Raw genomic sequence first — 26691 nt, 5'->3', positions numbered from 1 at the left:
TCCAGTACATTGTGATTATGCAATATTGTGCGAATATCAACCCTTCTGCGGAAATTTAATTTAACAGTTAAGAAAAATAACAATTTACTTGAATCATTTTGAAGAAAATGAAATATTTACACGTGCAAGTATAGTTTCTATTGTTCCCATAGTACATTTCGACTTCTTCGGATTCCTTTAGTACTGATTTGAATGTGAAATCAATACTGTGAGTACCTACATATATGCGCTGCGACATTCTGTGGCTAATTGTGATTAACAAATCCTTCTGTGATATGTCCGATTTTAAGGTATAACATCCCAACATACCGTTTGTGGAGCACTGTTCTCCCGCATTAAATATTTGAATTTCTTATACGCTTGGCTGTTTATAATTAAATTTATTTTAATTACATACGTAACGTGTGTAAATATGTATTAACCAAACGTCCATTCTACTTAAGATTACGAATTTAAAACAGTTTTTGTTCAATTGGAGGTAGAGTTAGTGGAGAGATAGAATTTTAATCCTTAAAAAACGAATTTCCATCTCAGTCTTAATTTGATAAAAGATTTCTGATTTGTATTATTTGTGATGACAAGTCGTGAAAATTTAAAAGACAGTCGTGATATTAATTTGACATATTGACAATAATTTTACTCCAGATCACTCAGGAAATCTAATTAACCGACAACATTTTCCCTCCACCTGACATGCAATGCTAACTAGATTTCTTCCTCCGGTAATCCCATGCTAAATAAGACAAATAGAAGTTCAAATTGACAGATGGACGCTTGGAATTGGAATTGTGAAAATGGCACTGGAAATAATATGAAATGCACACAAACTGTAAACTTTCATAATTCAATAACTGTATCAGTGGAATAAACACTTTTGAGTTGTAAATCAAGGGAAATATAAGTTCTCTTAGAATAACATTTCTCACAAATTCTGTTAAAACTACAGTTAAGTTAGATTAGCAAGTTTTACAGAAAGCCTTATTTTAAAATGAAATATATAATATTAAACTATTGCGCAGTTAATTCAATTGATCGCCGCTTCCCCTATGCCGTCACAATCTTGAATGATAATTATGTTTCTCCATCTTCAAGCTCTATATTTAAATTTCACTCAATCAGCATTAAACCTTGATTTGGTCTTAATTGATTGCCACAGAGAAAATGTCAAAATTATACATTTTCCGTCTTCTTCATCATTCAAATTTTATCTACACATTAGTTATCTTTTAAAAAATGCAAACAACATACAATCAATTAGCACTAAGGGAATAAATATGTAATCATCTATGAAAGCTTTATTCATAAAAAAAATATTTTATACTTCACAAAGAAGTGAACAGCGTTAAAGCTATGTGACAAAAGCGTTAACATATTTAATTGTCATCCACGTGCTTCACAGTACAAGTTATCCAATATATCGGATTCATCGGAAAATTAAGGTAATTTCATCAGCACCAAATTGAGTAGGAATCATATGTGTATTTTGTACGCATATCCTGAGGGGGAAGCAATTGGAGACATGAAACACTTAAACAATTAGCATCTCTTTAAGATAACAAAGCATTATAAAGAAATGGTAATTTCCATATTCTATGAAATCCAGAGTAGTTCGACCTGATAATTACTTACCTGCGTGTCTCCATATAATGCACAGATGATACAAACTCTCTTATTTTATCTCAAAATCAAACAATTTCCCCACGCTTGCCTGGAGAATGTACACAAAATGACAGGAAAGCGAGGAGAGGGGGCCTAGTCTGTTTTTAGTTCCGCAAGCTAGGCTTCAACACTGCGCTCTATCATTTAGGATGGGTGGTGTGTTTTGTACCCTAGGTTGAGTTGAAATATGATACAGGCACCGTTGACTTAAATCGCATTGTAAAATGAGAAACTGTGGACAACAAGCACAACAAAAAGTGAGGTATTTTGTCAGAAGATTTAAGGATCTATATTGTATTGCGGAGGCATCTGTCGTGATTGAGATTCACCTGCGGACTAGTTTCTAGGAGAGATGGACCGTCTGATAGAGAATTCGGCATGGCGGTGTTATTGTTTGTGAATATACCTCCATGTTTCGTAGAATTGTCTCCCGCGCTAGTCTTGTCTATGTAAATCCTTTACCCCCGACGTTGTCCCTCAACGCTATGAATCACGTACGCCGTAAATCAGTCTCTCTAAACCGCTGACCACTGTTTGAGAAAAGACCGTTGTCATCCCGCATCGCGACTCCATCTTTCTCTCTATCCCCCACTGTCTTCCATCCTAATTCAAAGACGTTGTCAAAAACGCATTGCGCCGAGGGGAAGCCATTTTGTTGATGTTATTATCTCAGGAGCTTGGTGGGCGTGTCGCAACCGTAAACTCCACCCCTTCTGACCTATGTTCGGCTCTGCTACAACCAGGGGTTTGAGACCGCTGTTCGCTTAGACCGTTTGATCTAGTAACCGAGGAAAGTGGGTAACTTCGCTCACTACAACACAAGAAACTACAACTAGAGGATTCACTTTTTACTTTGGCCGGTAAGTGGTGACGATTTTCACAATGTCAAGACGATTAATTGCTTTGTCTTTGCGCCGTGTCGCTTAACTCCGCTTCACTGTTATGCTTCGATTTTTGACATTCATATTCCGAAGCCAGTTTATGGAAGGTTTTATGTGTCGTTTATGTACGCTTTTCGACAATTCCGGGGCTATACGTCCCGCTCCGAGGAATTTCATTGCACCCTCAGTAACTACACACTCCTGTTAAAGGCCCGTCTTGTGTGATAGCGCTAGCAACGTTTATATTCACCAAGTACTTAATAATTTTAAATATCTTTTCATGCTAATTTTAATTTTGCGATAATTCTGTGTTAGTGTTTTATTACTTATCTTTGGTATTCAGCTAGTGAGCTCGAAGCAGTGTTAATACTTTATATTATCTTTATAATTTGTAATAACACCGCCATAATGTAGTTTTACTGGACCGGTCTGTAATACCACGTGGTCTGTCGGGAACTATATAGCTATGGGAATTTCATAGCTAATGAGGTCTGCTTATGTTTATCGGGTCTCAGATTTAGTATCATGTTTACTGTTGATATAAAACTTAAGTGCATGTTTACACCATATTATTTCATTCAAACATTCCATATATTAGATATTGCTATTTTAGTGTTCCAGTGTTGAGTGGTAGCTTGTTGGTGATAATTATAAATTTGTAAACAAATAATTTCATACAGAGGATGAATAAAGGAATGTAAATAGTGAATTACGATTACGAAAACAAATGTTTTCATATTTGATAATAGTTCCAGACACTAATTATTCAGAATAATAAATAATTTTCAACAAGACTAAGAAATTATAATTGATTATTCCTAGTTGTGTTCATGTTGGGTACAAGCTCTTTATTTCGAAATCATTATGTATTTTGATATTTTTGACTCACCGGTGACATAATCAATAAAATAAACATTCTGAAATACACATTACTAACTAGCTAGGTAGGTGACATAAGACTGTTTCAAAATAGCATGTACTTGATTTTAATGAAGCCGATATTGATTACATTTGTAAGAATTTATTCCGAAACGCTTCCACGGTTTTTGTCTGACTTAATTAATAACCTCCTACGTTGACTGTCACAAACAATAAAAAATAATATGTACCACATACATAATTCACTGCAGTCAAAATAAAACTCATATTTTATTACATTCTCAAATACACCACCGGCAAACATTTAATGTTTAAACTACTTAATGAATTTGACATGAAATTTGTCACTTCCTGGATCATGTCAATTGCACTTTCTCGGTGTATATAGCTAACTTTCCTTGCTGCATTCGCTGTCAAAATCCACCTAACATATACCCATTACAGCTGTTAGAAAAAACTTTTTCACGGAAACCAAAAGCAAATCTCAGGGAGTGTAATCAAACTAAGCTATCTTATAATCTCTGTTAACCTCAATGTTATTTCTTCGCAAAAAAATATCTGGTGAGAAAACGCGTTTTTCCCCAACTTTAGTAAACTTTATCATATACTTCACGTGGGATGTTATGCGATACAGTTATAACATAATCTTCAGATCTTAACAGAAAATAGCTGATAAGTTATTATGAAAAACACTTAATTTTCTCCATTTCAGATTTGAATATTTCGCACGACTAGGGTTCTGTACACATCTCTGTTCGTTATATAGCTGGCTTGCTGTATATCTGTAGAGCTTTATCAACAAAGATTTATCAAAGTTCCATATTTCCTTGAATGAAGATGGGGTTTTCATGCTAAGAATGCATTTAAATATTTTGAAGCTTGTCTCAGAAAAAGCAACGAGATTCGAGATTCATCGTGGCATATTTCCAATCACTCGTTGATTTTATTACCCCGGGGTATATCTGAAGTATGTCTTCACACTTGTTTGAAATCTAACACTGATATTCCATCCCCTCATCTGCTTGGTGAAATTGATTAGAATGTTTCGACATATAATATCCCAGGATTAAACGTGACTAATACTCTGACCCGCAGCGCGAATCCGACTGTTTTATTTCAGTTAAAAATGTGCTCCAAAGATCGTAACATTAATCATACAGGAAAATGTTACTGTGCAATCTGACTACGCCGCTGCTAGGTATCAAATGGTATGATAATTAGCATTATGTTCATCATAACCTATGATGTTTGAGGTGATTGTTTGTCAATGATTGACTGTCTTTCTCCGCGTGCCCCAACACAGACCTAATCAGTATCATATTGATAAATATAAAACATTTTAAAATTCAGTTTTAATTACTACTCTTAAAGCGGAGTCTGAATATGACACGTCCATTTCTTACATGACAAATCGCGTGAGTAAACAAACCATAAAATATTCTCAAACTGTTTTCAGGAAGGTTCATTGAGAAAACAATCCCTTATGCATGATAAAACCCAGTCGTGCATATTCATCAAAACATAACAGACAGAGCATATGAAAAACAAAATCAATGTTTCCCTTTTACGTATTGTGTGACGAGCTTTGAGGAGCCTTTAGGTGACTTTATCAGTGTATTTATCTCTATCTAAATGTCTATATTTGAAAATACCCCCTTCGGCTACACATTTTCGAACACACACGAACAATAGTCTATGAACTCAATTGTGATTACAGTAAATATCAGCCTAGGCATACAATACGCATTTATGTACAAAAACCATCAATCCTCATGCCAATAACAGGAGAAAATAATATACGATGTACTTACAGCAAAGAGAAAATAATTCGTTAAGGCATCCCGTTTCTGCATTTCCAATGAGACAGATTGTTTTTCACCGCTAATAGAAAAACCGTTGACAGAGGCTTTCAATTCAGTGCAATCCGTCCGTCATTTGTCATGTTCCAAGCCTCCAATAAGACAATATTTCCTGTGTAAATTAGAAAATCCTAATTAATAAACTGGACACGTGAAATGAATGACCTCGTATATTTGTTGTTGATTTCGGTTGTCGATTTCTCATCCGCTGAGCACCGGAATCACCTCTGTTTCATTACACTTTACTCGCCATCACGAATCCATCGGTTTCTATATTTCATCCCTGTTCAACTTCATTATGGTAGAAGACAGATTGTCCCGCATAGATAATCCATGGAAGAGGGCATCGCCTCAATATAACGCGTTTATTTCTAGTCGTTATTACAATACCGATTTCGATTATCCAAACTATGTAATATTACAACAACTAAGTCCAATAAAACAGGTTCATATATATGATGCAATAATACATTTTTCAACGACTTTACTAAGTTATACAAAGCACGCGTTATTGTGAGGGCTGTGTGTGCATTTAATTAAGTCCCTGCACATGCATGATGGGGAATCGTCTACAAAGTTCCTCCAATTAGAAGAAAGAAATGACACAGGGAATATCTGGGCTAGGTCCTAAAACGTCGCATCTGTAGGGATCAAATGAATTAAGTCCACGAATCAGGCGCGGGACCGAAAAGATAAAAACAGTCGTTTTTATTTGAATTACTTAACCCCCTTCATTAGCTTGCATGGGCGATTCTCTTAAAATATGGCCAAGACTTCATTTATTTTGCAAAAGTGTCCCATCCGGAATTTTCTTTGTTTAGATTAATAAAGATATTTGATACGTGCCCCACGCATGAGCTAAGACTTGGAGGCGGGGCGATCTCAGACTAATCCCCAGTTGATTACAGTCAAACTACTATGATTTCTGCCCGAGGTTCGTAGCTCAAAAGGCATTAGTATTAATAGAAAATGCACGAACATTATGCTAATCTTTTTTAATGTTATTTTTATACAATGACCAACATTTATATAAATCATAAAAATGCATATTAATATTCACCAATTCGCCTTTCAAAATGTACCGTGTCATAATGATGATAAATTAATATCATATGAATCGTATAAACCTATTGAAATATGACTTGAAATATGATGGATACAAGCTTACCCAACGAGTGTTTTTTCTGACTTTAAAACACCGACTAGTTATATGTTTGATTGTAACGTTTGAAGTTGAAGCGAAATGACGACACAAAACGCACCATGAAACGGCATCGTTCTTTATCACTGAGAACCAAACGAAAACAATAAATGACTAACGAACTAAATAGATGACTCGTCAATCAGATTTTGAAATTAATATGTTAAATAATTTATGTGAACACTATCGGACAATGGCAATCGTTTCCCCCACACCAGTGTGGTATTATTTTGTTTCTAGCATTAGATAGGCCCTAGAGAATGTTCTTTGACCGTGTATTTAACATATAAGCTACCGAAAATGATATGGCTATTCTAATAGAAATAATTCTGTTACTACAACTAATGACATTTTCAGCGACACGATCGCAAGGAACATTAACAAAAAGACAATAAAAATACTTGAAAATTTTATTAAGGGTTTTATGACTTTTTAAGCACCCCAAATGAATTGGATACAATTCGAATCATATTTAGCAAAATGCTTGGACAATTAAGAACAATAACTTGGTAATATTTTTCTGAATTGATAAAAAGTTATCCTTTTCTTGGTAATTCCCAAATTCCTGTATTATACGCTGCATATAGAATTAAATCGTATTGATACTTTATGGTTTGGTCATATCAGTTCGAGCATAATGGGTGTGATTAAATATTCTCCAGTTCAGTTTGAGAGTTGTTGTCAGTTCACGCGTGGTGTCGTCAGTCCTTATGCAATATTTCGGTGATTTTCCTCTGCTGAAATGCATTGTCTAAAGCACCAACATATACAAATACAAACCCATTAATATATTTATGACAGCATCAGTTGTTATTGAAACAACATGAACTGTATTGTTCATTTACGGTTACTTGCTAAATTTACCATGAATTACAAAATCTGTGATTTAAAAATAACCCACTGATTTAACTCATGATGATAAAACGCGTGTTTTTATTTATGTGGCGGACAGAAAAGACCTATTCCGCACTAACTATTGCAGTTTCTATTGCAACTTTAAGTTATTTGTATGTGTCAACGGTACAAGGAATAATTACAAGTTAGGCATTCTTATCGACACAGCATTCAAACATGTGCAACCGTTCATGTGGTGATCTCAGATATGTTATTACCTAAAAAAGATTAGTTTAATGGACGTATATATGTGGGCGGTTTTCGTTGGGGTTTAAATATCATATTTTAAGGCTCAATAAACAGTACAAAACATTTCCAGATAACTGTCCTTACGATTTCTTATGTCTAACCTACTTTCATTTCATGGGTTATGAGTAGAACTTTTGCGGTTGACAAATTTTAATACAAATATATACTTTAATAAACCATTGATGGAAAACGTATAATTCAGAGACGGAATATTTTATCACAAAAGTTAAAAGGAGCAAGAGGTTACCTTATTTCCTTGATGTTCGACCAAATGATAATTGCCCATTTAGAAAAAAATATGGTGTGTACAATTCCTAGAGCCGAAGTGCTATTATGTCTCTTGAAACTGAGCCGGCCCAACGCTCTTCGCATCACTTTTCACAGTGATATGAACTGTTCGACTACCAAATGATGTTAGAACTTGCTATTGTGTCTACGGCTAAGTACGCGGGCCGCACTGCCCTGGGATTTCGCAGTGTGAATCACGAGTTTTATTGTCGGTACCCTAATTACTTGACCTGTTGAACCGCAGTTAATAGACATAATGTTTATGTAATCAGAGAGGGCCATGTCACGTGACCCTATGCTGTAACATGTGCGCATGTCTGCATCGAAATCAAAGAGTGGAGAGTTAAACGTAGGGGAGGTAATCGAAGCGAGACTATCAGCGCTTGCGAACAAGAAATATGACAGAAAGATAATGCGGTGCTTATTTGAGACCAGTGTTTGTCGTTGCCATGGCGATTATACATTAATGATGTCACGTGATTCAATGGTCTGCTGTGCATTGTATGGATTAGTGTTGTAGTACTTAGATGAGGAAATTCCGTGACTTCTCGTGTCCGTCTGACATAGTCGAAGGTATATCTGGGAAAAGCGGCTATAGATAGCCTCGTTGTGCTGTCGTGTCATTGATTAAACCTTTCATGTTTATTTCGTTTATTAAGATGTTTATTGCCCATGTTTACATGTACAACAGACAACTTAATATGTTTTTGTTGTTTTCGTCGCTTTCACATGTCTAATTACATAACCAAAGGATTAACATTTATTTTATGATTTAAGTCAATTGTTAAAAAATACCAATGCAACAGTCGTGTTGTTTTTGGTCATAATATAATTTTATTACATTATGACATTTCCTACGCTTAACACATGTTTCCTTTAAATAATACATAACAACATAAAAACATTTATCATAATCATAAGTATTCTCTATTAAAAGCAGAGTCCACTTTATGATTCCGACATAATCCTAAGCATGTTCGCGAAGAGTTGACCACCTTTTACAACTAATACAATTAATAGGTCAATTTACAACTGCTTCAAGTTATATAATTCATCCATCCATGGTGTAGTGTTACATATCATTTGTAATATATCAAAAGGCAACAAAACGAACGAATGTATTTTTCACCCCAAAGATAAAACATAAGAACAGATTTTATTTTCATAATTTATATACAATCAACATATATGTTTGAAAATGTATTGATTATGTGTCAATCATCCTGTGGCCCTTTACCTGATGAACTCATGAATGAACGCTCTGAATACACGTAACCAATGCGAAACGTAAATTATTCAGTTGAACACAGAGCACTGGTTGGATGGTTAAGCAATATCTCCGCTAAGTCATGAAACCATCGATACGGAAGAAATGTTTTGTTTCGAAATAAAGAAATCGGCTCGTGAAATTATGGATGTACTATTAGACTGATACGTCTATTATACATATGTACTGTTTACAATGCTGCATAAATAAAATTAGTAAAACATATCCCAACATTAAGTACTATGTACCTTAATGATCAACGTCAGAACATTTCGTCGCAGCATAATAAACTATGACATGCTTACGTAACGATGAACTGACATGATAAAAAACACATATCGTAGCATAAATTATAATAATAAACACACCACAACATAACATAACATAACTTACATAAAACAAGACATGCCAAACAGTTATAACAAACTTTGCATGGGCAAAGAAATGTAACACTTCTCAACAATGCAACATTATATTACTAACTTAAAATAATACAACATAATATAACACGATTGTTTGGTGTTATATTTAGACCATTAAATGAACTTATAGACATGTCATAGCAAAAACACAATAAACACCATAATATAAAAAAAAAACGACACAATATGATAAGGATAACACAAAATCAATAGGTACAATACAACAATAGTTTCCTTCCACTACTAAAAATTTCTTCTGTGTGTTATTTGGAAAATCTTCGCTTTCCCGTTGTGCTAAAGAATATTTTTTCTCTGCTTTGGAATTACTTCAAATCCAATTTCGTTTCAGGAGCCCTGGGCCAAACCTAGTATTAGCCTTGTGACAATTCATCTACAAACCACGTGATCAGGCAAAGGTGTCAGGTACAGTATTTCATTATCTTTATTTGCCGTCAATGAGCAAAAATGCAATCAAGATGGTGCTCGAGGGATCCAAAGAAACGAAAGCCGCAATTCCTACTTTTACAATGACCTTTTGAAAAATCCAATCACCATAACCTTGCGAGGATTGCAGTGCATTGTGGGAATAGTAACCCCAACAAACTTTTTGTGAGATCACATTAAGTTGGTGTTTTTCAAACTTGATAATTTATCCTCCTTGAAACACATGGTGTGGCTGAAAAATACGTTATTAAAACCAACGAGTCGAAATGTGGTCTCATTGAAACCATCCCCTCAAAATACAACCGTTTGTCAACACGTTTAAAACTCGTATGAATGTGTGGTTTTATATACCAAATATAAAAAGAGCGATGTTGTAATTGATACAGGCATCGATCGTCGTTTCAATTTAAAAAAATAATATGAACATCGATATACTTTAACGGTGTTAACCTTAAACAATTGATACCATATGATGATCATTAAAGACACTGGGAAACTACCTGAAACTCTGTTGTTCACATTGTGTCAACTTAACTGGTTGCTTAATATTACACGTTTAAAACTTATTTGGTCTTTAAGTTTTAAGTGATTCCTGGCATAATTCTATAAACATAACGTCTAACAGCTGCACGTGGCACTATTAGGTTCCTGTTTTGTCTACAACACCATTAACACTGTCGTCCCTGCAATTCAGGGTGTTCTGCTCTTCTGTTCAAGTTGACCATCTATGTACATTCTTTGTAAAATTAGATACTACCTGGTGACACCTTATCCAGTAATCTTGTACTCCATGTAAATACGGTCTTGTGCCGGAACAACCAGTCTTTTGTCAAGGCTATGTTTTATGGCCTGAGTAAAACCCTATACTGATGGAGTGTTTTGGTCACCGGACCAGACAAACGGGAACAGCGAAACAATTTGAGAAACAGTTACGGGAAGTTCGAAATAAAGAAAAGAGGTAATTAGGTTTTGTTATATATAAATTAATAAAAGTATGTTTACGAATAATTTTACAAATGACAGCGCAATTATCTCGAACATTTTCGTTCATTTTCACACAACGTTCATACGAACACTATACACATAATGTGCTAGTGCCGTTCATAGTGCTTATTTAAGGAGTACTAAACCTCATGTTGTGCTTACAAAGAACATATTTATACATAGATAATGCCTTTTTGAAAGTGGTCTAATGTAACGTATATCATATTAAGGATTATGCATTCTAAGTAGAGTGCAAATGCTGGTACTTTTCTTGGTGGCGGTTCAAATCCCGCATGAGACACCCAAAAACGTACTACAATTTGTACCTAAAAAAGAAAGCGTATTCCAAAATATAATATATGGTAATATATTGATAACATATATTTTATATTGATGTAAAACAGTTTCAGTGTCATTGTTTTTGAAATTAATAAATATTATGCATGACATTATATGAAATATGAATATGACATAAAAAACAAACACTAAATCAATATCATAGAAGCTATACATTTTATATATCGTGTAGAAAGTGATTCCACCTTATGTGTTAGGCAACAAACAATCAATATAATACGGTAGTGCAAACATCAGCTACATCAGCTACGATAGGAACTTCAAAACAACGTCAACATTGGTCCCCATAAATACATGGTCGTACGAGAATTGAAATTGATTTTTAAAAGGCTACGTTAACGCTAACATAGCGCCAAAACACTTCCGCGTTGTCTATGAGTGTAGTACTACATAACTGGAAGATTGGGCAAGGGTTAAATGTTACATGGAGACGGTTGTGTTTGTCAGTTTGAAGGCAACCGGTTGTAAAACAGGGTGAATTTGGACTCCCCTTGTAGGGATCGGAGACAAAGCGCCCCTATGAGATTGTGGCTGTGATAGTGTTCTCACAAAAAACCCATCAAGACAGAGTCGAGTTTCACCACACAAGGGGTAGAAACTAACACGGATTGAAACGCATTGTAAAATTTAAGATCCATTTCTTTTGAAAAAAGCCAAACACCTGTTAGCTGTATTTCAATACCAGAATGCATTCGCAGTGTCTAGTTGACAAAATAGAGGGGCGCGCTCACTGTCGTTGTTATTTCTATAACTGCATTGAAATAAACAGTTTGAACTGTAAGGAATCTTAAAAAGAAATAATAAGCAATATGTAACGATGCTTTTTGTATTTCTACATGTAAGTAAACTTGGAATGCCTCACATTGATTGTAAAGTGGTTTTAAAGTGAATAATGAATAAACATTGTATTAATGATTCAAGTATTGTTATTCTCGATTAATTGTACAGCGTTTGTGACAAATAAACTAATAGTTTAACTTTAAGTTTAAAATGTGTCATCTCTTCTGTACATTAATCCTGCGTTATAGTATACGTGAAACGTAGCTGACTATAACATTTAACATAAAACCCTACCAATAATTGTTAAATGAAGCAAGCTCTTTACATTGTAAGCACTCTAGTAATTGTGTCGGGTTTGAAACGAGATAAGCAGTTTAATCTCAGCCACCAAGGTCAAATCAACATCGCAGGATTGTCATACGATCTGTCCTTTAACAATGTCTGATGGTAATGTGAAATATACATCGCCATGTGAGTACACATAGCGCAACGTAGGTCTATAATAACACGCCCAAGTCTATCCTTAATATGTACTTGTCACTCAATCATGAAATGTACAGTTGTCGTTTATTCACCGCCATTTGCGACGGTTTTCAAAAGAGCTCAGATTCGTGGTTTGGTAACATTAGCAGAATATCGCATATCTTTGATGTCCCTAAGCAGGACAAATGTCAACAAACGCCACTTTATCCTGCGTATTCATTATACCATTGAGTACGCAGCTTGTCCACTTTGAAGTTTTCCACAGTAACATTTTCCAACAAAGGTCCTTTCAAAAGATTCACGCCGTAGCATATCGATAGCGAAAGACTTGTTGAATGATTGTAGCGCGATAAAACCGTTTTGTATGTATATTCTATGGCAGTCAAGAGTTCCCAGTAGGAGAGTCTTGTGGCCGTTTCTTCCCCTCTTCACCCCCTCGTTCTTCTATACACAAGTTCAATTGGAATCAAAAAGACATTTTGGCTATTGAAATCCCAATCCAGGGGAGTTAATCAGTACCAAAAGACGGCTCTTCGGTTACTCGGGGCTCGTTGAATGTGCGCCTCAATAGTAAAAACCCAAACGGGCATGACAGTTACGCAGAAAGTATTGTGCTACTTCACACCTTTTCATACGCGATAGTTTAGCCATACCTCTATCTCTATGTTCTAAGAAAGCACAAACTGGAGCGTTTATTCAAATGTTCATATCCCCAGACAGATTTCAAAAGCACGATTTGTTAATGTTATGGGTCGTTCGGTGCTTTTCCGGCCCAGGGCGGACACATCCCTCACCTTGCAGAGCGGCCTCTTTGATGTTCGTGCGACTTATTGTATGTAGACTTATCGAACGGTCACCAATATGCTTGACCGAGCATGATGCGTGTCGGACTGGTCATGGCGTGATGAAATGACCAGATAGACACCACTGGACATGCAATATAGCACCAGGTACCTCGTCACTACTGGACTTTCGGAACGACTTCACTGACCACTATACTTTATTGAGCGGCCCTACATCCAACATTGGAGGTTGACAATTGATTTATACGAGATGTGTAAAAAATGTCTCAAGGAAATAAAGTCATAATGCTAATGAAATCAGATCGTAGACACAATCAGATGTACATATCGTTAACCATACCTAAATATGAAGGTCAATGGTATATGGAAATTATCATTAGCAGATATAATCCGTCTCAACGAACGTTTTTGTTACACACCTATTAAAAATACATCTTACCTACAACAACTTCTACTAAGTTCTTCAGCTGTTTTGTTTCAGCCTGGGTAGTGAATAATAGATGCAAGTGATATCTTAATGTTTGTTATATTATGCCATTAAGATATTAAAAAATAGTCTTTTGTGTAGAAGGATAATGCTTATCGATGTACCTTATACAACCATACATTAAGTAAAATATACGTAATCGTTTAAAAAACCCATACATTAAATCAAATGTGTCAAAATCTTTCAGATGTAACCAGTCTTGATGGAAAGTGATAAGGTCATGTAGTGTACGTGATGGTGAACCGGAGAGTTCGACATCAGCAACCTTTGTTGTATCGACATACTTTGTAATCACATCGATTATGTCAAGATTAAAAAACGATCTTTTGATGGGATCAATGATTACAGAACTATATCGAGAGTCTTTTGTGGTAATTAAAACTATACAGTTTGTCATCGTTGAAATAAAAGCGTATTAACAAATTAGTTTGACTAAATTATCTATCTTGCAATTTCCCAAGCGGCTTGACCCAGAGTCATGTTATTTCAATACCGACATGACCTCAAATGTACATGGGTTCTATGTGATCCTTTGAACCTCAACAAAAGTTAACCTCTAATAAAGTATTGTTGAAGTACATTGTCATGTCCACTGTAACGCAATGGTTATTCAACCATAAGTCCCAACTGCCGCTCCAATTTAAGCCATCGAAGGTCAGGTGAAATGTTTATGTCCGAAACATCAAAGGACTGTCCACTACAAATGTCGTATCATTTGCGTAATCTGTAAGCTTAACGCTATGTCACCGCAGAGTAATATTGGCTAATGAATAGCCTACACCTCTGAATAGCTCACCTTAATTGAGATAGCGATACCTCACGGATGCCTTAATTATTAGGCGGCGTCTAATAGGTAGCATAAACGTCTTTGAAAAATTATTTTATGGTCTACATCTTGACCATTGTCCAGCCGCACCTGAGGACCCTAAACTGACCACATTAGAGTGACCAATTACCCCACGAGGCTTCTTGTACACCCCACTGGTATAAGTCATTGACCCTAATTGGTAGAGTACAATTGGAGTTGTAAATGACCACGGATAAATACAACAGCAATTGTATCGCTATTCAACTAATGGCTATCTCATTGGCCGCAGCATACTGGGCCGCGATTCTGGACAGATTGGCCGCCACGAGGTCCATTGTGGAACAAGTTACAGGGCGGGGAACATTTCATTAAAGAAGAAAAGGCCTATAACATTCAATAGAACTTCAAGAAAGAAAAAAACAGACACAACCATCCTATATTGTAATCACGATTAACCTGTGAATACATGCCGGTGATATCACTGGAAAAAAACTTAGGTTTCATGTATCGTGTGTTTGTTTTAATTTGAAACACGTGCGTACCGTATTGAGTGTCGCCGTCCTTTCAATCACCGCTGTTCGTGATAGAGTTAGGCCACTGCAGTGATAGCATAAGCAGTCATAACGGACTGCGTGAACTGGTGGGTTTCAGTACCTTTCGTTGGTCATCGATCACCCGCGAAGCGTTTTAATTGATCAATAATAAATATAATACACGTTTTCTTGTAACAGTGGCATTTCCCAATAAAGAAACGTTACATGTCATGCGTGAATAACGTGTTACACAAGGAAGAACTTTGCTATTTCAGGTCTGTATGACATAGAACATGTACAGTTGGTCATGAAAATTGTTTCACATACTGTCAAACTATAGAGGATAGTTGCAATGAATATCAAAACACGGAGCGGTCAAACTCTAGAGGAATGGCCAAAACGTGGATGGAACTTGCAATGAATGATCATTCTTTAGGAAACAGTTCCAATGAATCAATGGACAAACTTTTAAGAATATTTGCAATGTAAGGTCCAACATTCAAAAGGTCACGTGCAATTGGACATGGTGGTCAGGTTAAAGGGCGGTTGCTATATATGCTCAAGCTTGAAGGGACAGATACAAAGTATGTTCAATCAAGTCACCGAGCGTGACAACTCGATCCCTTTGGTCGCATCTTACGACCAGTATAGGTTGCCGGGAACCTTTTCAATCCAAGGTGACAACGCAAAGCAAAGCATAAAGGCAACGGCAATGTACTTTGAACGTGTAAATAAATACGTCAAGGCCAGAGAATAACCAGTCTCGATTATTCTCCGAAACATATTCCATTGGGTGTAAAAGGGATAATAACGGTGAAACTTATATGAACGGGTCACTGCATATCAATGAAGACACCAGGTGTTGGGGAAAAGGGTAAGCATGCCTTGCCTTACTACTCACTGCGGTACAGGTGAATTGCAAATAGAAGTTGACAGATGCGGTGGTTAAACTTGAATAAAGGAAATGGAACAGAGAGCACTGTCCTATGCTGCATCATATCTGCATACACACACTATTACAATCATAGAGAAAAAGAGTGTGCTCATAACCGCTCTCATTGTTTAACCCTAAGTCTATTTGCTAGGATACAGAGTTTATCACAGTCTACCGGAGACTTCAGTTCAAAGCAGAAGATGTCATATTAATGATGCACAGCAAAGCAAACACAGCCAGTCTGTGGAATGACATTGGATATGATGTGTCGCGTTTGTCCTTACCTTAAATCAGTCTCCCACAGTTATCGACTGGGCTTCTTGCCTGCTGTCCAGACAGATAAAACAGCCTGAAGTCTTGCTCTCGTAAAGAATTTGTATCCAAATAAACAGTCACCGTTGCAAGAAATCCTACAATGTGGTCCAAATGTTCCTTAGAATGTGAACCATCTGCTCTAGTCGTACCTTCCGAAGTCTTCTGTATATCTCCTAACCCATGGTAGGTTGGGAGAAGAATACCTCTAGGATTATATAGGACACGTTTTAACCGTGCGTTTCGCCCATAAGATATACGCTGGCAATTTTCATGTTCTTCCAAGTATTTTTCACAAGCGTTGAAAGACAGTAAAATTCTCATATTCGACACAATGAATCGCTTGCAATGGCCAATTTATACCATAGTTCATAGTCGTTTTATATCAGTCTGAAACCATGGCCCATAACTGTGAAACCTGACTTACTGTCAATTTATTAGGGTAGTTTGGTATTTGAGTCTGGTGTGTCGGTTCTCGAGCTATACCTGAACAGCCAGGCTAGCGTAAATAATTGTCCTGTTTTACCATGGCTCTTAAGTCATAAACGTGCTATATGATCAGGTTATTTCCCCCATTTTGTCTGCAAAGCAAGCAGCACACGTTTCTTGTTTGGCCTCATTTGTCTCTCCGTTATGTAAACGTCATATTCTTGATGGAATTTACTAATGTCTCTGCGACGTCCAGCGTTCATATCGCGTGTGGCTTTAATCTTAACATAAAAAAGCATAGCTGTCTGACGTTCCTGTGCGATAAGTCAACCAGTCTGAAAACACCATCCGGTAATGTTGTCATTCACATCAACTTGTGTGTTTGAGTTATTGTCATACAATATGATATGTGTTGACGGTATGTGTGTATATGTGATATAGCAACCGAGGATCTCATTCGTTTAAGATGAGGCGTGTGCATAAGTCATCCTTAAGTCAAAAGACTAGCTTAACGGGGCTAGTCGCATTAAGGGTTATGTTGACACATTCGGTATAATATACCAAAAGTGGGGAAAAGGAACAAACAGGGTGCCTATCAGAGACATTTAATACAGATAAGACAGATTTATTAATATAGTGGAGGCGACCTAACACTTCTTTCAGATAACCAAAAGTTTTCTAAAGGATTCGTATGTGTAGAGATGCAGGACTTGATTCGAAGTACACTTGCTTTCGAAACAACGGATTCGGGACAACGGGATGCTGTAATAAACATGTGTATACATATTCTCAGTGACATGAGTATAAACACAATTCAGTGTAGTACTATTGAGCATTTGCTTTTACAATCTATATCCCTCGACAATGTCTCTATTACAAAAGGGAAACATTTCGAGGATGATCTAGTCAATAAACTGATGTAAACTGGCACTGTTTTATGATATGGCGGAGACTTTAATTATCTCAAGTTGTGACTGAAATATTGAGTTTCTGTCGAAATCCATTTTCACTATTATGGTAAATGTGAACAAAACCATAATCATTTATCACAGCGGACAGAAAGCTATCGAGGAAAGTCAGTATCTGTCATGATTTAAAAGTTAGAGATGTATGTTAACTATTTTGTTCACATTTAACTGTGATAAATTGTACTTCAAGGTGGTATATAACTTTGTGGGACAATACATATGTAAAACGGTTATCAAGATATATTCCGCGTTTCTTGAAGCTTACATGCCCTATATACCTTGTCAGTGGAGCATTATATTGGCGACATATCGCAGTGTTTCGCCACCAGTTTCCCAGTAGTCCTTGCCAATAAAGATCTCTATCAGTCGGACAGGCAAGCTAGCGGGTTTGATTGTGGTCTACAGGGGGGGTGTATGTTGTATATCACTCGACAGTCAGACTGACCGGAATGGCTTGGGTAATGCTGGACATTGGTCAGTCATAAAACCCGTCTCCCCCTGTGCTGTGGAGAGAGAGAGAGGTCAAAGTGTTATTACAACGCTTAGGGTATTAGTGATACGGGGAAACAGCCCATAGACAAACAATATTAATGAAATAAACATGGGTTGTCAATTGCATACACGGAAGTAGAGATTTGCTATTTACATTTCCGGAAGACGGGTACAAAGTAGCTATGTTTCTCCACTTGTTATTCACAGATATTGCATAGTAATGCTGTAATATTTAGCTGATGTAAATGCACAAAAAACATCCAAACCAAAGAATCTACTCACATGTTGGGCTACTAGATATGCAATGCATATTTATGAATAATGAAAATGCAAATATGACAAGGTTAGCTGATAATGATCGGTTTGTAAATTACAACGATTGTATAAATCATACCAAATAGAAGTATGATCTGCTTATTTCACGTTTGTTGATAAATTGATTGGCGTCAGAGCTAGTTACAATATTACTGAACCATGATATCTCGAATAATTAATAGTATAAAATACATGAACAGTTACATTGATATTAGCAAAAAGTACACACAAAAAAAGAAGATTTAGGCAAGCCGAACTGATATCATTTTCATAAATAATATTTTTGAACAATGGCTGGTGTTGTATGTGCTCCCTGTCCAATCATCAAGCGCTCATTTCTAATTTTACAAAATATTAATAGTAACTCCGAAGGACTTAATGATATATTCCCGATGGGCGTGGATTTAGCGATTAGTATTGCCTTTGTAGAGACGCGGTATGATTTGCTTAAAACATATGGGCAATTATTTACTCGATTTAAGGAATACTCAGGCCTAGAATTATAGCCATTTTGGAGATTCCGTATTTTGCTTCAATATCCTTAATAAACCTGCTTTCCTTCAAGTACCATTTAACTTAATATGAAACGATGGGGACATTTTGTGAAACTTGATGGCGTGGGGGCCTCATAAAAGCTGCGAAGATGAACTTTTCAGAGCACATTGTCATAGGAATTGGTCTCTATCCCTTTGAAATTTACCAAAGTAGAGATATTCTTCACATGGAATCAATATTATGATTCTCATGTTTCAAATATTCCGTTTATTTTCTTCAGATTTATACTTGCTTAAAAACTAAATGACAAAATGCTAAATAGCTGAGTGAAAGTGTTCGTCCAACGAGATCTGGAATGAAAGGAGAGAGAGGACGTTTTACTATGAAATGATGAAAGGAAGTGTTTTAACATTCATTCATGTTTGACTTCGTTTGAAATTGACAACGCCAATGGGATAAAGTAACGACCAATTCTCGATAATGACATTTGTAAATTTCAAGTATAGGCTTTGAGAAAATTCGGTTTCAAAGTCAATCAAAATATGGACATTGATAAGAACTTAACGTTTGGAAATGACATAATATTACATTAATCAGTTCTGAAATATCGTATTGAACATGAATAAAGTTAGACATTGTGAAATGAAATTTCGTTTGAAATAGTATTCTATCCAAACCAAATGATAGTTTCAAAGACAATGTTGCTTTTTGGGTGACAGTAACCCAAGTAGTTGCTGGGTTTGGATACAAAATGACAATTGATGGTATTTGTCAATCACTCATTTCAGCATATGTCAATTTCATTATTGGTACTCATAGCACTAGATGTCTGTTGCACGCATGGTTTAATGAGCAAGTTTTAAGTGTCAATTACTTAAAACCTCTCTCCCCAAAACTTATCGGCGTTAAGTTTTAATAACAATTTAATTGTAGTTTAACTTTAATCTAAAAGCTTTCGTACCCACTATTCGGAGAATCTAATCATTGAAATTCATAAATCTTCCATTTCTGTACTAAAGGGACAAAGAAGTCGGTAAAAGTTGTGAAGTTCCTTCGAATAGGGACTTCAGACTTCGTTTGAAGACTTGATTTAATGGGAGAACCTACATAAAACTCTGTCTCTAATGTTCAAAGGAGTAATGGTAAGAGACAATTAAAATCCTTCCGTACGTTTTCCAAACGAAGATAGTTTGTTCTTTCGCCTTTGAGGACGACGAAGGATATTTTGATGATTTTATGGCAAAATATGGCTATTTCACAAAGGGAGAGACGGTCCACCTTACACAAGGAAGACCTATGTCTTGGTCTGGTGAAATGGCCGCATTAAATTTAGAATAGTCCTTTCTTTCGCTATGGTCCCTTCTCAGCTAGCTTTAGCAGGAAGCGACTGTCTAATAAAGAATAGCAATTTCAGACAAAATTAGGCGGAACGATGATATTGACAGAAAAATTCTACCGTAATGATAAGACAAAGTTGTCTTCAATCTCGATATTACGGCGAATAAGGAACGAGGTTTATATTCTGGCAAATCAGTTGACGCCGCTTATAGGCGAAACGGTGAACCACCATTCTCTCGCGACCGTCATAAGAGATCAAAAGAGCCGCCATGAAACGCCAACCCATTTTGGTTCATTTATGAGTAGAGTAGAGTTAGCAGTTACGCATTTCGCTTCTAGGCCCTCCTTCGGCCACTGAGCACGTTTAGGCCTAGTCTTGGCCGTTCAACATAATTGGATTTACCTTTAAAATTGCATATATTTTCGTCGAGGTAAGTGCTGTATTGTCATGAATTTATGACAGTTTAAGTCTTTCTTTTTTGTCAGTGACAGTTGTGACAAGTTATATTTTATGAATGTTCATGTGTTAAATATATGGTGTTGTGTGGAGATGTATATGCTGCTAGTTTTCGATCACCGTTAAGTGCTGGCAATAAATCATATTCTGTAGTTCATATGTTCGCGCCATGACTGATTTATTATATAAATAGATTAAAAATACAAATGTAGTTATTGATTTTACGAGTTGTATCATGACTATCCCTTTTCTCGTTCAGTGCAGTGGCTCGTGTACAATTTATCAATTACACTGACATATGAAAAAAATAACTGTTTGTGAGATATACATTGAAATACGTCCTCGATTATACTTTAGGTACATAATTTATTCATGCTCTAGGTATGTTCATGAAGAAAATTAGGTTAATGAAGTGAAATCATATATGACTAACTTGTCAGTTAGGTTGATTTGATGTGACAACTCATTTAAAATTGATTTTTAACAAAATTTATTTGCGGAGTGTTCGACATGGGGGTTCTAACAATTTAACTTCGCGTCAATGCACTTAAGATTCGAGCGTTTGTTTTGACAGGCCAACTGACCGCGATGCTGCAACTTAGAGAATTTTCTTTGAAATTCCTACTCCTAAATCACAATTTCGGGCACAAAGACTTGTCGACATCAAAATCCGGCACGGGTCATATGGAGACGAAATCTGGTATATCTTTACCCGCTAATGACTTCTGTATTGAAAGAGCCATGTTGATATAGCGGCACACTCGCGTGTTACTCTATGTGTGTGGCGAGCAGTTTTCGCTTGGTAGATTTACCGCCCTTTGAACGCTCTTCGCTCTCCAGAAACAAAACGGGGCCAGTTCCGTTGCAGTTCTATTTCATTTTGAAAGATGCGTTTTACCTTTTGTGTTACATTTTATTGTACAAAATCACGTAAGATTTCGAATTTCGAATATTGTCATCATTGATCTGTTAGTATTAATGTCATTATCAACTGGAAATTCCTAATGGCGTATTATTTACGTAATCTTCCAAAATATATTATGGAAAGTATCGATAATTATCATGAAAAAGACAATGGAAATATTTCTGGTTTTAGACAGAGTAGACTATACACCTAAATCGTTATATTCCATTTGACACGAGATGTTCTATTAAGTCGTAGCTGACATATTGGTCGGAAGGTCAGTCGATATTCATATATGCATTAAATATGGCACAGTGAAAAGTTTATTGTAAACGTTTATATCATCTACCGTTCCATTGAAACATATTAAAATAGTTTTCCATAAAAAAGAGAAATCTAGCACATTGAAAATATTTCTTTCAAGAAAATATGCCGTTGTGCATACAAATGACGTATTGCTGGGAGAAAAATAGAAAGAAATTTTCACCTATCGTCTTTTTAATGCTTTATTAAACTACCTCCAGCGGAAATGAAAGAAGTACGCTGCAATTGATATTCACCACTGAACTTCATTAATACAGTCACATATATGAAATTCTCAACAAGGCTGTAAAGTGTCGCGTCACAAATATTGCTGCTACTGACCAAATTCCCCAATGAAAATTGAAAGAAAGTAACTTAATTAAAAGACTCTTGGTCACAACCTGACTACGATTAGATCTAGATTTATATATTCAGGTATATCTCCAGTCTAGGAAAGTAAAACAAACATGCTTTAATGGTATCCAAATACAAAAGCACTGTAATTAATAGTGATAGTGATAATAGTAATAAAAATATGCAAATGCGATTTACCACATATTTCCACCGCGCCTAGCAACTGCATGCCATTTCTAATTTCACGCACAAACCTTTCGTTCAAGATTTAAATTTTTAGAACGTTTTGAAATATAACCGTCTTATTATTTTCTGTCATGTTGACATGTGAGAAAATTCTTTTATTAGAATAAGCAGGGCTCCCTTTGAAACGAAGATCAAATTTCAACTAAACATCATACCTACGGCCTGGGTTTGAAAGCGCCAACTTTGGTGCGGACCGTAATCATTTGCGCAACTTTATTCAAATATCTGAAAATTACATGTATCACATTTTCAAGTTCCCCGCGCGTCCCGTGTAATCGGTAGGTCATTTGTACATTTCTGTGCCCACGCCTGTTGCGACGGTAGTCATAATTCAACAACGCCCTAATCACAGATAGGCTAATTGAATGACAATTGGCCCAGCAATGGCCCCTTACTGGTTAAAGGTAGCGATTTCTATAGTTGAACAATGTAAATGAGACTAAATCTGTATGGGGACTTAGTGATTAAGTACGTATATATCAAACCACTGACCATAAATGCCTCGTAGACTAAATTACAAGTTAGAGTTAGTTCATTTCATCAGTGTTTTCCCCGAGGGATAGGCCGGTCCTTTAGTAAAGCTCGACATGAATGTCACGTGATATAATATGATTGACACTTTACTATTGTCAATTACATGTACTTTATGGCCATAACGTTTCATTTCATTGTTATTTTATACGTGTGACAAGCGTGATGCGATGTCTATTGCCGCTATAGAGTGATCTCTCGTAGAATACAAATGATCTACAATCAATATATATCGGGTTAGTAGGTATAGGTATTTATGTGTCGCAATATTCTCACCTTTTACTGTCTGGTTTAAAATAAACTTACAATCACCATCTATAAGTGTTCTACGATCTTCAATAAATTAAAAGGTTTTTTCGGCATAAAATATTAATTTGCTGATTGTAAAACCGTATTAAAGGAAGGGCATTTCATGTTGCATTACGTGTCCATACAAATAAAATGAGTCATTAAAATACTGGTAGTATATTAAAATATGGTTATACTTGGTATGACTGAAACATAAATAAAATTAGATGCACGACCTTAGACATAAGGCTTATTAAAGTTGGGTCTTAATCAAGACGTACACATTCACACGCATAATACATATATAATATGAATTATAATTCTATTGCAAACCGTTTATTTAAATCATCCGTTATCCTGATTACCTTGATAAGAATTAACTGGAGTTTCTTTTACATATGTACATACTTTTACATACATACCCGGCTGATATTAACTTCTTTCGTTACAGTTTAACCGTTATGAAAATAATTCTGTCTTCTCCGACATCCTACAAACGAGGCATATATAATACACTGTCGTGCCCATCGGTCCGTGCATGTTAATTAGATCCTCTAATTATATGTAATGAGTCAGACAGCAGTTTAGTTACAGTGCAATTAGCGTAAAGAAAATTATATCGATATTTTCAAGAACTGTAGATGAATCCTGTGTTTCATTTTCTTGGCTCATGTGCTCCTCCATCATGCATCGGTGTGACAACCATCCCTTTGATTTTGCCACGTGATAATATGTTGGGTCAGAGTTTACTTTTTCAACGTCATTTAAACTTATTATTCGTATAATTCGCATGGACTGCTGAGATTTATCATTTTAGTACTCAATGGTTTCGTTTCTTAGGTTGGCCGCGAAGGTAATATTCTTGGTCATTAGCGTATGTATTTTGTTACTTCAAAGACAATAAAAAATCTCGTAACTGTATAATAAAATATTCCTCGTTTTGTGAGGCATTATTGGCTTTGTTTAATGAAATGATACACCGTGTAGGTTTCCGATTCTTTTTCTCGGCGATGCTTTCTGTTGCAGTTAACATATTTTGCAGCCTCGTAGATTTTGATTTATTATCGATGTTCAAAATTAATCGATCAGTTCGGAAATAAACGAGCCACATTTAGGACAATGTTGAATTACCCACGGCTAAGTTTGTTAGTGCATTTTGGTCTTTTTTTTTGTTCAGTGTTGTATCCATTTTATTTCGACAAATATGGTTTGACAAAAAAAGTTTTATTCCATAAACGTCCCCGCAACGAATATATGTTGAGCGTCGTACTAGTTTAGCGGATTTGTTGTAAATATGATAAACATTATAATAAATTGAATGAGGATGCGTATCGTTGTTTATGAACTAAGATTACCACCGATGCCGGATCAACTTTTTATTCGCTATCCTCGCTACTGACCCATATCGACCTATTAGGAACCCTGCGATAGTCATATTGCAATACATGTTTTGTTTTTAAACGAACACTCTCTTGTTACTAGGCGCGAGTTATCAAGTACAGTTAATAAATGATATAACTGTCATAGCAGATGCTAATTTTGCTTATTCTTCTATATTGCTATAACGGAATGATAGCAAAGTAAAAAACATTGACATCACCTCGTGTTTATATCAATGATAACCATTAAGGGGTATAAAAACCCGATAATCTCATGTGATTTATGATATTCATAGTTGATAACACGGAGTTAGCTCCCTTTGGTCGTCTAACAACAGAGGGCGCGATTTCAAAATTTATGATATTGCACGAATTGTGAATTGTAATGTACAATTTATGTCTCTTGAGACAAGACCGAGCCTTGTAAACGATGTTATAAAGATTTATGATTGATTATGGTATTTACCCTCTACAATACATGACCTTCTAGTTCTTCTCATTATTTATGGTTCTTTATCTATAGGACGGATAACATAAGATTATTCAAATTTAACGAAACAAACATCAATTTATTTCAGTTTATAAATTCAAATAGTTTATTGAAAATATATATAATTTGATATATTTAATGCCAAATGCATTGCTGAAAGTCATGGTTGAATATTTTTAAGTACAATAACAAATGTTTGCCTCACAAATGAAACAAAAGATACGGAACTGAAAATAACATGTATATAGACTGTACAACTAAAACAAATGAATCTAGCTTATCTTTTAACGAGTCGTGGAGGATACACGCGCTGAGGATGATTGGCAGGCGCGTGTAATATGATGTAAACAAGGCCCATCAGACATATGTATGACATGAGAGTTCGACATACAAATCTATTAAACATAATGATAAACATATGCCTATGGGTCCCATATTCAGCAACAATAATAGTTTACCCGAACATTTACGGAGACGTTATCAAAAGTTATATTTATTCTATTATTGTATCTTTGTTACGTACTAACCAACACAACCCAATATGTATCGATTTCGAACGTGACAACACAATGGCCTTAATCAAAGATGCATGGTTGATAATACAGTTTGGCCTTTGATCTGACAGAAGCACGATGTCTTCAACATAAACTAAGCTTAGCTTCAACTTTTTTCTTGGAGGGGGGATACATTTTCTCACCTTTCGCTCAGAAGATTGCTCCCTGTAAAGACACCTTTCGTTTTTGACTCGATATCAATTAGTTTTTTTTTCTTTTTATGAGAAAATGTTTTTGTCTGTGTCATCATAAACTGACCAATAAGATTGACGAACAAGTACATCGACACACCTAGTTTCCTTTCTCATACTGACAAGCAGTTTAACGTGTTATCGGAACCAGGTTATTGTTCCACTCGCACATACAAAAAAAACCCACACAATCAAAAATGTCATTTTAGATGCATTCCGCCTAGGTTTCTTTTGCATCGGACAGGTTAAAATCACGACCGAGCATATTTCACAGTCAGTCATTGGCTCGTTACAAATTTCCGAATATAAACGAATAATAAAAACGCGGTGAAGTGATATTTTAGACAAATGTCCTATCTTATTAAATAGTTAGGAGGGTATAAATTGCACACAGATCACAATAGGTGTTGAGCGTATAGAATACCACGTTAAG

General features: G+C 35.8%; 1 protein-coding gene across 2 annotated transcripts in view; it reads left to right on the top strand.

Annotated features, from left to right (window-relative positions):
• LOC139463921 (homeobox protein Hox-D10-like) overlaps window positions 1–26691 on the top strand; it is a 122268-nt gene that overhangs the window by 61749 nt on the left and 33828 nt on the right. Inside the window, exons 1-2 of one of the 2 annotated variants that reach the window (XM_071245348.1) lie at window positions 2035–2519; window positions 9949–10022. The gene's annotated coding sequence lies outside the window, so the exon portion shown is untranslated. Of the gene's footprint in view, window positions 1–2034; window positions 2520–9948; window positions 10023–26691 lie in introns of those variants that run through there. The other variant, XM_071245350.1, reaches the window with a different exon arrangement.

The sequence above is a fragment of the Haliotis cracherodii genome, unplaced genomic scaffold (genome assembly GCF_022045235.1).
Source record: "Haliotis cracherodii isolate W230 unplaced genomic scaffold, xgHalCrac1.p SCAF_16, whole genome shotgun sequence".
Taxonomy (NCBI): domain Eukaryota; kingdom Metazoa; phylum Mollusca; class Gastropoda; order Lepetellida; family Haliotidae; genus Haliotis; species Haliotis cracherodii.
This window is presented reverse-complemented; position numbering and strand designations above follow the sequence as displayed.